This window comes from Chlorocebus sabaeus, chromosome X (genome assembly GCF_047675955.1).
Source record: "Chlorocebus sabaeus isolate Y175 chromosome X, mChlSab1.0.hap1, whole genome shotgun sequence".
Lineage (NCBI taxonomy): Eukaryota > Metazoa > Chordata > Mammalia > Primates > Cercopithecidae > Chlorocebus > Chlorocebus sabaeus.
In genome coordinates, this window is record NC_132933.1 from 104,287,724 (window position 1) to 104,301,141 (window position 13,418).

Consider the following 13,418-nt stretch of genomic DNA (forward strand, 5'->3'; position numbering starts at 1 on the left):
AATAAGTGTATAGTGATACCTCATCGTGGTCTTAATTTGTATCTAGTGAAGCAAATTAGTGTTGAACATCTTTTCATGCGCTTATTTGCTTATTTCCTCTTCAGTGAAATGTGTGTTCATATCTTTTCATGATTTTCCAGTTGACTAATTTGTTTTTTAACTGTTGAGTTTTTTTATATAATTATTATTATTTTTCTTGAGACAGAGTTTCATTCTGTTACCCAGGTTGGAGTGCAGTGGCATGATCTTGGCTCACTCCAACCTCCGCTTCCCAGGTTCAAGCGATTCTCGTGCCTCAGCCTCCAGAGTAGCTGGGATTACAGGCAGGCATCATCATGCCTGTCTAATTTTTGTATTTTTAGTAGAGATGGGTTTTTGCCATGTTGCCCAGGCTGGTCTCAAACTCCTGGCCTCAAGGGATCTGTCCTCCGTCCACCCTGACCTTTCAAAATGCTGGAATTATAAGCGTGAGCCACCATGCTTAGCCTACGGTTGAGGTTTGAGAGTACTATACACATCCATTATATATTCTAGATGTGAGTCCTTTGTTGGATATATGGTTTGCAAACATTGTCTCCCAGGTCATACCCTATTTTTTTATCCTTTTAATAAGACTTCTTGCAGAGCCAAAGTTTTAAATTGGATGAAATCTAATGTATTTTTTTCCCTTATGGATCATGCTTTTTGAACCATCCAGTATGCCCTAGATCTCAGACCTTTCTCCTATGGTTTCTTGTAAAAGTTTTGTTTTTTTTTTTTTTTTTTTTTTTTTTTTTAGTTTTATATTTTAAATCTAAATATATGATCCACTTGAGTTACTTTTTTATATAAAGGCATGAAGATTAGGTCTTTTTGTTTTTTTTTTTTTTTTGCCTATGGTTATGCAACTCCTCCAGCACCATTTGTTAAGTGGATGATCCTTCCTTCTTTTTGTTTCTTTCTAAAAAATCAGTGTAAGGCTATTTCTAGGTTCTCTGTTTTGTTACAGTGATCTATGTGTCTACTCTTCTCCCAATATTACACTATCTTGATTCCTGTGGCTGTATAAGAAGTATTCAAATATGAAAGAGCCATTCTTCCCACCTTATTCTTCTTTTTCAAAAACTGTCTTAGCGATATAAATATTTTTTGAGATGGAGTCTCACTTGTGTCGCCCAAGCTGGAGCTCAGTGGGGTGATCTTGGCTCACTGCAACCTCTGCCTCTCGTGTTCAAGCGATTCTCCTGTCTTAGCTTCCCGAGTATCTGGGATTTCAGGCGCGTGCCACCACACCTGGCTAATTTTTGTATTTTTAGTAGAGAAGGGGTTTTGCCATGTTGGCCAGGCTGATCTCAAACTCCTGACCTCAAGCTGTCTGCCCATTTCAGCCTCCCAAAGTGCTGGGATTACAGGCATGAGCCACCGCTCCCAGCGTTGTCTTAGCTGTTGACAATTTGTTACAGCAACAATAAAAAAATGAATACACATAGAAACAGATTTATTAGTGAAAATAGAAAGTCAAGAAACAGACTAATTTATATACAAACTTCAGCATGCATTTCCGAATAGTGGGCAACAGATGGGTTGTATAATAAAGGATTGTTGATTAGTGTTTATCCATTTGAAAAAATAAAGATGAAATCCTTACTTTGAACCACATAAAATAATAAATTCTAAAAATTCAGAGACTTAAATGTGAAAACGTGAAGTCACAAAGAACTAAATGAAAATTTAGGAAAATATTATAGTGTAAGACATCTTGAGTTGGCATAGGCACTTCCTGACATTACACCAAGGCTATAAACAATGAATCTGACATAAAGATGTGAAAGCTAAAGTATCATCTAATTCAAAAAACACCATAAACACTGTTTAAAAAGGCAAATTTTGGGGAAAATGGTGAAGCATCCACAATAAACTAAAAGTAACCATCTCTGATATACAGCAAATCTTTTGCATATCAATAAGAGAAACTGGAACAACCCAATGAAAAAATGTGTTCAGGCATGGCACTACTTCACCGTATAGCAGAAAAGTATTATGAAATAGAAAATAGGAAATGAAAATAATAAAGGAAATGGAGAATAGATCCCAGAAGTTTCACTCTTCATCCAATAGAAGTACCAGAGGTAGAGAATAGAAAGACTGGGCCAGACGCTGTGGCTCACGCCACTACTTTGAGAGGCTGAGGCAGGCAGATCACCTGAGGTCAGGAGTTGGAGACCAGCCTGTCCAACATGATGAAACCCTGTCTCTACTAAAAATTCAAAAATTAGCCCGGTGTGGTGGTAGGCGCCTGAAATCCCAGCTACTTGGGAGTCTGAGGCAGAAGAATCACTTGAACCCAGGAGGTGGAGGTTGCAGTGAGCTGAGGTCCTGCCACTGCACTCCAACCTGGGTGTCACAGCAAAACTCAGTCTCAGAAATGAAAAAAAAAAAAAAAAAAAAGTAACGACAAAAACAACAAAACAATAGAAAGACTGGAGAGAAGGCAGTACTTGAAGAAATAATGTTCTCGAATTTTCTGAACTGAACAAAAGACATGAATCTTCAAACCGAAAAGAGCCACCTAGTTCTGAGTCTGATTAACACACATGTGTACACACACCTGCCCACGCACACACACACATACCCTCAGAGTAAATTTCTAGGATAAAGATAAAATCCTGAAAGGTCCTAGAGAGAAAGAGAGAAGAGAGAATGCAATGGAGAAGTTTTTCAAGGAGCTGATTAAAAATAAGTTTGGACCAGGCGCAGTGGCTCACGCCTGTAGTCCCCGCACTTTGGGAGGCCGAGACGGGAGGATTGCTTGAGCTCAGGAGTTTTGAGACCAGCCTGGCCAACAAGGCGAAACCCATCTCTACAAAAAATACAAGTAACCAGGTGTGGTGCCACGTGCCTGCAGTCCCAGCTACTTGGGAGGCTGAGGCAGGAGAATCACTGAATCCAGGAGGTGGAGATTGCCATGAGCCGAGATGGTGCTACTGCATTCCAGTCTGGGTGACAGAGCCAGGCACTGCCTCAGAAAAACAAAACAAAACAAATGAGAAAAGTTGAACCTAGATATCTATATACAGCCAGGATAATCCAGAATGAGGGAAAAGATAGTTCAGAAAATTAATGACACATATACCCTTCAGAAATAATTATTGGTATACAGTCCTGTGAGAAGAGAAAAGTAAATTTAAGAGGAAGGTGATTTCAATAAGCAATTATGAGAAGAAAAATAGTAAAATTTATTAAACAGTGTAAACTTTTGATTGTAAACTTAAAAAATTATAGTGTTGAAATAAAATTCCCAGTATTATAAACATGGGAGATGGGAGGAGGGACAGGAAAAAAAAAGGAGAAGTTATTTTGCTGTTCAAGGAATGGATACCAACACTAATGAATGATAGAATGGTAGAATGGCTAAAAGCACTAGCATTTCATTTGGTTTTATTTTAGACAGGGCCTCACTCTGTTGCCCAGGCTAGAGCTCCATAGCACAATCATGGCTCACTGTAGCCCCAACCTCCTCAGCTCAAGTGATCCTCCTGCCTCAGCCTCCCATGTAGCTGGGATTACAGGCGTGCACCACCAAGCCTGGCTAATTTTTAAAAAAATGTTTTTTTGGTAGAGAGAGTGTTTTCCTATGTTGCCCAGGCTGATCTTGAACTCTTGTCTTCAAGCAATCCTCCCACCTCTGCCTCCCAAAGGGGTGGGATTACAGGAGTGAGTCACTGTGCCCAGTTAACGCTAGTATTTTAGAGTACAGACTCTGGAACCAGACAGCTTGGGTTCAGTTTCTGGCTTCTCGACTTATTAAGCTGTGTGACCTTGTGTAAGTCATACAACCTTTCTGTGTCTCAGGCTACTCAAGAGTGAACTGGGGATAACCACATTATCTAACTCATTTGATTGCTATGATTAAATGGGTAAATACATGTAAAAAACTTAGAATAGTGCCCGTCATGTGGTTAAGTGGTATATATATTTTAGTTGTTGTCAGTAATGACTTCACATTACTTTCAAAATGTACAAGCATATCTGGTTCCAGAAGAAGATGGTGAACCAGCAATAGCTGCTGGCTTCCTTCCCAAACCCAACCCTGCAGATGCCACAGAAGAGGTGGGAAGTGGTTGGAGTTCAGAGCAGTTCCCAGTAACAAAACCCTTGATGTTTGGCCCCACTGGGGGATGAGATAGCTTAGAGTGGGAAAAGGTCAGAGGCCACAGATGGAGGATCAGCCCAGGTGGAGCTTTCTAAGTTGCATTCTTTTTTTCTCCTTGAAGCAGGAGAATTGTTTTCTGGAAGGCTTATTACCTGTTCTGTAAACACTATAGAGCAGACACTTGGCAGGGCTGGCCCAGTGCTAGCCCAAAGTGGCGTGATAACATTAAGGAACAGGGGACTTGGAAAGCTCCTAGAAAAAGTACAGACTCATCAAAGCTGGCCAGTAACTGAGCATTCCTTTCCTACCTCTCCCTCTGCCCTCTGAGCTAGACAGTTAAAACCAATATCATTCACCCGTAGACTCCTTCACACTGTAAAACAGAAATCCTGTAAGCGTCTCTGGAGACTCATAGGCTAGGGACTGGAAAGAATTGTCTCAGCTCAGCTCTAGAGGCTCCATATCCAACGACCTATCAATCTAGAAACACTGAAACTCACATGGAGTGTCTGGGCTTACACATCTTCCCAGAAAGAAAGGGTTATATGGAAAAACTATCGGATAGGCCAGGCAGGGTGGCTCATGCCTGTAATCCAAGCACTTTGGAAGGCTGTGGCGGGAGGATCACCTGAGGTCAGAAGTTTAAGACCAGCCTGGCCAACATGGCGAAATCCCATCTCTACTAAAAATATAAAATTAGTCGGTCATGGTGGTGCAGGCCTGTAACCCCAGCTACTCAGGAGGCTGGGGCAGGAGAATCACTTGAACCTGGGAGATGGAGGTTGCAGTGAGCCGAGATCACATCATTGCACTCCAGCCTAGGCAAGAAGAGTGAAACTCCATCTAAAAATAAATAAAAAAAGGCTAGGTGCGGTGGCTCATGCCTGTAATCCCAGCACTTTGGGAGGCTAAGGCAGGTGGATCATCTGAGGTCAGGAGTTCGAGATCAGCCTGGCCAACAAGATGCAACCCTGTCTGTACTAAAAATACAAAAATTAGCCTGGTATGGTGTCACATGCTTGTGGTTCCAGCTACTTAAGAGGCTGAAGCAGGAGAATTGCCTGGACTCGGGAGGCAGAGGTTCAGTGAGCCAAGATCATGCCACTGCACTCCAGCCTGGGCGACAGAGCAAGACTCCGTCTCAAATAAATAAATAAATAAAAAGAAAGCCTATTGGATAGATTGAATATGAAAACATTAACTGCTCAAATAAATAATTCAGTGGTATAGGTTGGATATTAAAACTGATAAAGTTGAAAAAGCTATTACTGAGTTGAGGAAATGAGTCTAAAAAATTCATAAAAGTAATCAGCAATGGATAGAGAAGTAAATGAAAGAAAAGTTAATTAATATGGAGGGCAGAAGAATAAACGTCAAAACGCATCTAACAGTAGCCTTATAAGAAGAGAACATAGTTATTAAAAAGGAGAATGTACTTAAATAAGTAATCAATAAGAATTTCTCAGATTTTAAAAAATGACTTAAGATTTAAAGGTATTATAGTACACACACAGGAACAGGGACATGTAAAATTGTGAAAGACAAGGAAAAAATATTTTAAAACGATCAGAGAGAAATAGCAGGTTACTTACAGAGGAAAAATAATTAAACTGACATTGGATCTCTCAAACACCACACTGGAGGCAAGGATACAATGGTGTGTAATTAACTCCAAGGTGTTGAAAGAAAATTTTTTTTTTTTTTTGAGACAGAGTCTCTTTGTCACCCAGGCTGGAGTACAGTGGCATGACCTCGGCTCATTGCAACCTCTGCCTCCTGGGATCAAGCAAATCTCCTGGCTCAGCCTCCTGAGTAGCTGGGGCTACAGGCGCACACCACCACATCCGGCTGATTTTTGTACTTTTAGTAGAGATGGGGTTTTGCCATGTTGGCCAGGCTGGTCTTGAACTCCTGACAGGTTATCTGCCCGCTTCGGCCTCCCAATGTGCTGGGAATGCAGGCGTAAGCCACTGGATCCGACCAAAGAAAGGAATTTTTGTATCGAGTGGAGTAAAGACAATGTCAGGCATGTAAGACTTCAGGAGATTGAAGACACAGGGAAATGTTAAAGGAAACAAGTATTTATTGCACTTATTAAAGACTGTAAGGAAGGGCCAGCTGCAGTGACTCATGCCTGTAATCCCAGCACTTTGGGAGCCCAAGGTAAGAGGATTGGTTGAGCCCAGGAGTTCAAGACCAGCCTGGGCAACATGGCAAAACCCCGACTCTACAAAAAATACAAAAATCCACTGGGCACATCAAGTTCCTGCGTCTGCAGGGAATTAAAAAAAAAAATAGCTGGATTTGATGGTGCATACCTGTAGTCCCAGCTAGTCGGGAGGCTGGGGGAGGAAGATTCCTTGGAATCTGGAGTTTGAGGCTGCAGTGAGCTAGGATTGGGTCACTGCACTCCAGCCTGAGTGACAGAGTGAGACTTTGTCTCTGAAAATAAAATAAAAGATCGTAAGGACGATTTTACTCAGAGGGGGGACTATTGTGATATGTACAGGGACCACTGCAATGGGATCTTGTGGTGGGAGAGTGATATTGGGATTGACTTTAACTTGTCCACCAAGGACAAGTGGGGATTTGCAGTCAAGGAGTAGGAGCGGGCGGTCAGAAGATGGGAAATTACTTGGAGGATATCTCAGTGTGCAGGGGGATTCTGGCTAAACTGACTTGACAGGATTTTTGCTGAAACAGGCTAAATGGGCAGAGTCTGTGGATGAAGGACAGAGCCTGAGGTTGGGACCTAGTCAGAAACAGGACTCAGGAGCCTGAGTCAAGTTTGGTCAAAGGAGAGTGTCTCTGTCTGAAAGCATAAGCAATAAAGTCAACAGCAGTAAAATGAATGGATCACAAAGGAGAATTTTTGTGCATTACTAAGCAGGACTCTGCTTTAACCTGCACGTTATGCACATGTACCCTAGAACTCAAAGTATAATAATAAAAAAAAAATAAAATTAAAAAAAAAAAAGAAAGTTGATTATGTGAAGTGAGTAATTTTTTTTTTTTTTTTGAGATGAAGTCTTGCTGTGTCACCCAGGCTGGAGTGCAGTGCGTGATCTCGGCTCACTGAAATCTCAGCTTTCTGGGTTGAAGTGATTGTCCTGCCTCAGCTTCCCGAGTAGCTGGGACTACAGTCATGTGCCTCACACTGGACTAATTTTGTATTTTTACTAGAGACAGGATTTTGTCTTGTTGACCAGGCTGGCCTCGAACTCCTGACCTCAAGCCGTCTGCCTGCCTTGGCCTCCCAAAGTGCTGGGATTTCAGGCATGTGCCACTGAAACCAACCTGTTTGAGTCATTTTTGACATTTTCAGAGTTGAGTGGCCAGGGGAGAAAGCACTCAGGGCACATTGCATCTGCTCCAAGAATTGAATTTTCCACAAGGCTGGTGGCTGAAATGGCCTACTGCCACCCTAAGACCACTTTTATGTAGTAACTGCTGAAACAACCTGCAGTGACTCTAAGGCTTGTTTTACCTATTGTCCGCACTCACCAATCAGAGCTTCCAGCTCCCGAAAGCTTCTCTGGTGCCAATGGACTTGCTTTAAAAAATATAGGTAACATTTCTGTTTCTAATAAAACTCTCAACTTTCTCTTTGTTCTTTGGACACACCAAAGACCAGCCAGTTTGTGTGTATGCCTCAGATTACAATTCTATTATTCTCAAATAAAATGTTTATAGATTCATGGCCAGGCGTGGTGGCTCACGCCTGTAATCCCAGCTGTTTGGGAGGCTGAGGCCAGTGGATTGCTTGAGCCCAGGGGTTCGTGACCAGCCTGGGCAACATGGTGAAATCCTGTCTCTATAAAAAATGTAAAAAATTAGCTGGATGTGGTGTTGCATGTCTGTAATCCCAGCTATTCCAGAGGCTGAGTCGGGGAAGCAGAGGTTGCAGCGAGCCGAGATTGTGCCACTGCACTCCAGGGTGGGTGACAGAGTGAGACCCTGTCTTAAAAAACAAAAACCAAAACCATAATATAACATCCTTAATATTGTAATTAAAAAAAGAGATTCATCTCCATAGGTTTTGACTTTGACATTTGTGGTGTCACAAGTGGGGTCCGAAGCTGACTCACCTTGGAGACATCAATGACCTCTGGAGCTATGGCGTGAGGTCTGCACACTTGGACCCCTTGAGCCTTTGGCTTTTTTGGTTGCCTCTTTCACCCCTGGTGAGTCTCCCTTGGATCAAACTGCCATTTTCTGGGGGGTTGAGTTCAGTTTTATTTGGGAATTTGTTAGGAAGGGTCTTTCTCTCTCTCCTGGTTATGAAACCTCCTCTTTTTTTTTCTTTTCTCTTCTTTTCTTTTCCTTTCTTTTCTTGTCTTGTCTTTTTTGTCTTGTCTTTTCTCTTTTCTTCTTTTTTTGAGACAGTGTTTTGCTCTGTCGCCCAGGCTGCAGTGCAGTGGTGTGATCTGGGCTCGCTGCAACCTTCACCTCCTTGGCTGAAGTGATTCTCATGCATCGTCCTCCCGAGTAACTGGGATTACAGGCGTGCACTGCTAGCCTGGCTAATTTTTGTATTTTTTAGTAGACATGGGGTTTCACCCAGTTAGGCGGGCTGGTCTTGAACTCCTGAGCTCAAGTGACCTGCCCGCCTCGGCCTCCCAAAGAGCTGGGATTACAGGCGTGAGCCACTATACCCAGCCAGAGACCGCCTGTTAAGAGGGATTTTCTCCCTCCTGGTTATGAGGCCTGGTTACAGAGATTTTTCTGTTAGAGAAGGCTTCTCATGCTTCCTGATAAGTTTGCATTTTATTTTCAGAAACATTCGCATGCTTAGAGTTTAATTTGGCTTTTGTGTATTAGGCATTGAACCCAATCACCTAGATTAATTTGTTCACACACGGGCTCTCAAAGTTTAAAGGCATGCCAACATAGTTCCCTCTTTCTGGGACACCAGTTGGTAATATATGCCAACATTATGGGGATCATTCACGCAGTCTGTTTTCCTCGAAGTGAACTAAAATAATACAGTCCAAATGGGACTCCTGTCTCGGTATCTTGAGGCTCCAGAACACATTCAAGACTCAAAGACTGCCTCACTGCAAAATACTGTCTAAAGCTAGCTGAGATTTTCTTCTCCAAAGCCTTCCCCTCTCCTTCCTTTACCTCTTCCTCTTTATCCTTCTTTAAGCAAAACTCTTTTCCCAAAACGCCTCAGCTACTCTGGCATACTGACTATTAAAATAAAGACAGTTGAAAAACATCAGATACAAATAAAATCACTGACCTTTGTAGTGTTTCTTAAAAGCAAAAGATGAAATTCCCATGTAAAAGATCTACTTCCTATAGTAAAAGGAAAGACAACACTCTTATCTTCAAGGATGAGGAATTGAGACCAAGAGAACACTATACAAAGCTTATGAGAATACCTCTTATCTTTTGGGCCTCCTCACATAATTCAGTCACATTTTGCCGTTAACAATTCTTTGTCTAATTCAACATGTTGGTAACTGACTCAAAATGCTGTACCCAAAATTTGGGTCACCACCTTCATAAGATTACCTATTGAGGAGAAAAATCTTAAATAAAGTTTAGCCTTCTTCCATTTTGTCAGAAATTAGATCCAATGTCTTTTATAAATTGGTGAGTTTGTATGTTTTACTGTCCCATAATCAAAATTCTAAAATGAAAGCTATCTTTGTTTATGTACGTATCCGTGTTTGGGTATATTCATACATATGTACATGTGTTATGTTAAATGTGTCTACATGGTATAATCTGGAATCGTTGGCAAACAATTATTTAAAGAATCCTATTCAGATTGGCTTAAATAGGTGCTCATATAAATATACAGTGATTAACTAAAACGCATTTAGTTCATGCAACTCAATTAAGTCCTTGAAAAATAAGTTGGTTTTAAAATTGTTGGTAAAATAAAATGATAAATGTTTTCAAAATTGTCAGTACACATTTTTGGCTGGGTTTACTGGTTCTATATTTGTCTCTGTTAGATGTTTTAAGCATAACCTAACCTAAAAACAGAATGGTCTTTTATGTGCAATTATTTGGTAAGTAAGACTAATTTAATGTTGTGGGTGTAATAAAACCGCTGTATTTTCTGTGTTATTGGCAAAATACTCATATATTTAAGGTTTTTGCTCAGGTGGACACCTGACATTTACAGGCTATAAAAATGTTTTAATAGGAAAATAACTTGAAATGATGACTAGCTTTATTAATTAATTAATTAATTAATTTATTTATTTAGAGCAGAGTCTCCCTCCGTCGCCCAGACTGGAGTGCAGTGGTGCTATCTCGGCTCACTGCAACCTCTGCCTCCCAGGTTCAAGAGATTCTCCTGTCTCAGTCTCCCAAGTAGCTGGGACTCTAGGCATGCGCCCCCATGCTTGGATAATTTTTGTATTGTTAGTAGAGATGGGGCTTCACGGTGTTGGCCAGGCTGGTCTTGAACTCCTGACCTCAAGTGATCTGCCCTTCTCAGCCTCCCTAAGTGCTGGGATTACAGATGTGAGCCACCACCCCCGGCCGACTGGCTTTGTTCAATATGTCAGTTTTCATAAGTAATCTAGGTATAATTGTTAAAATGAATAAAATAAAAGTGAGATACATGTTTATAAGTGAACTTTTCATGTAATTTGAAATCTTTTTTTCACTTGCTCTTACCATATGAAGATGAAGATGAAATATTAAAGTTATGTTATGTTAAATTAAGTAATAGGTACTCACTAAATGCTGGGATCATTTCCAAGTAAAAAAACAACGGATACAAATCGCTGAACATAAACACAAATTTGTTCTTGGACCTTAAGTTTTATAAAAGACAAAAGGTATTTGGGTCTGTTAACAAAATGCCCTGTTCCATATGGAAAATTGTTCTCTAAAAATATTTTTAAAGATTATAAAATATATATTCATGAGATGTTAATATATAACAATTCCAAACTACTTCCTAGGTTTTTTCTAAAAATTAAGGTTACTGAAAATTAAAAGTTCTTAGTATATGTAATTCTATATACAAAATGTGCAAAAAATAATTTTTATATGGCAAAATTTTGTGTGGTCTGAGTGACAATACGTTTTTATCCTAACATAAAATGGCTGCTTGTTTTAATATAAAAAATAGTCTATGGCCATATCACCCAGAATGCGCCAAATCTTGTCTAATCTCAGAAGTTAAGCAGGGTTGGGCTTGGTTAGTACTTGAAATGGAGTCTAATATAAAAATGAAAATTTATATGGCTAAGGCGAGGGTAAAAAAGTGATGGAATGTCTAGGCAAGTTGCTGAGGGTTTATGAAGGATGAACCTTGGGAAGGAAGTCTTATATATGATGAGATAGGTTGGGATGGAAAAGAAATCATTTATCAGTTTTTCTAAAAATTGAACATTAGTGTCAAGGGTGCACTGAAGCAGGGCGAGTCTGCTCCTCTCTGTTTGAGATAGGTTTTCTTAACATGTTGATCTGTTTTTCTTTACCTTTTAAATAATCAGTCTACAAAAACGGAGATTTTGCATTTTAAGGTAGTTTCTTAACTGGATTTATTAAGTTTTTGTTTTTGTTTATGTTTTCTGGAGTCTCACTCTGTCGCCCAGGCTGGAGTGCAGTGCTGCGATCCAGCCAGTTCAGTGAGCAAGGTTGCTCACTGCAACCTCCACCTCTCAGGTTCAAGCGATTCTCCTGTCTCAGCCTCCCGAGTAGCTAGGACTACAGGGGTCCACCACCATGCCCTGCTAATTTTTGTCTTTTTAGTAGAGACGGGGTTTCAACATGTTGGCTAGGCTGGTCTCAAACTCCTGACCTCAAGTGATCTGCCTGCCTTGGCATCCCAAAGTGCTGGGATTATAGGCATGAGCCACCACACCCAGCTATAATTAGCAATAGTATAATAAATTTAGTTTGTACAATAGTTTTGAACCAAGATCCCAAGCCTGGGGGCCACCAGCTAAACAAATCAAAAGACTATGTCTTTGAGCAGCATTTTAGGACTGGGTTGAATGAAAGCAGAGTGCCAACTCTATAAAAGGGAGCACTAGGTGAATTAAAGGATTTGGGGGTCAGGGTCTGTCAAGTGAAAAATGTAGACATTCAGGGGGTAAGAGTCTCATTGTGTTAGGAAGATTTATTCTGATGTCTTGGGAAAAGCTGTCTACAGTGTGGAAATACCGTCTTCTCACCCTGATTTGTCGTTCGAATGTCTCTGGTTATGGCACTGGACAGTTTGGTGAACTTTTTATATGATCCATACATCAGGCATAGGACTTGTTTCTTAAAATTTATGCAGTTTTATCTTATAGGACTTGTAAACCAAAAGTAAAATCATAAGCCCCCGTGTCCCCACAGCCATCTGAATGGACTTCCTCCTCAGCCAGGGCTCTTTCAAAATTTAACCTGAGAGATGGTTTCAGGGCACGACAGGGAGTGGGAGTCAGACATGCCTCATTATACCTCTCTGGCGTCAACATCAACACAGACTTGAAGTCTGATAAGAAACGTTACGGCTGGGCACGGTGGCTCACAACTGTAATCTTAGCACTTTGGGAGGCCAAGGCGGGTAGATCACTTGAGGTCAGGAGTTCGAGACCAGCCTGACCAATATAATGACACCCTGTCTCTACTAAAAACACAAAAATTAGCTGGGTGCGGTGGCAGGTGCCTGTATTCACAGCTACTCAGGAGGTTGAGACAGGAGAATCACTTGAACCTGGGAGGCGGAGGTGGCAGTGAGCTGAGATCACGCCACTGCACTACGGCCTGTGTAACAGAGCGAGACTCCATCTGAAGAAAGAAAAAAAAAGAGAAACATGTTACAACCTATTCTCTCTGAAGCCTAGTACCTGAAGGCTTCCTCTGCAAATAAGAACTTGGCTCTCTACAATCCTTTATGTTAACTCTGGCATTCCTTTCTGTTGATCCTAGGGTTTTGTTTTGTTTTGTTTTGAAACAGAGTCTCTCTCTGTTACCCAGGCTAGAGTGCAATGGTGCTATCTCGGTTCACTGCAACTTCCATCTCCAGGGTTCAAGCAATTCTCCTGCCTCGGAGTAGCTGGGACCACAGGCGCAGGCCACTGTGCACAGCTAACATTTTGTCCTTTTAATAGAGATGGAGTTTTACCATGTTGCTCAGGCTGTTCTTGAACTCCTGGCCTCAAGTGATCCGCCTGCCTCGGCCTCCCAAAGTGCTGGGATTCCAGACGTGAGCCGACATGCCTGGCCTATTAATTAGGTTTCTGATTGCTTAGGAAAACTGAGCTTTGGAAAGGTTATGTTTTTAAGTCCATGTAACTTTCTGTATTGCTGTTGAAGTCTG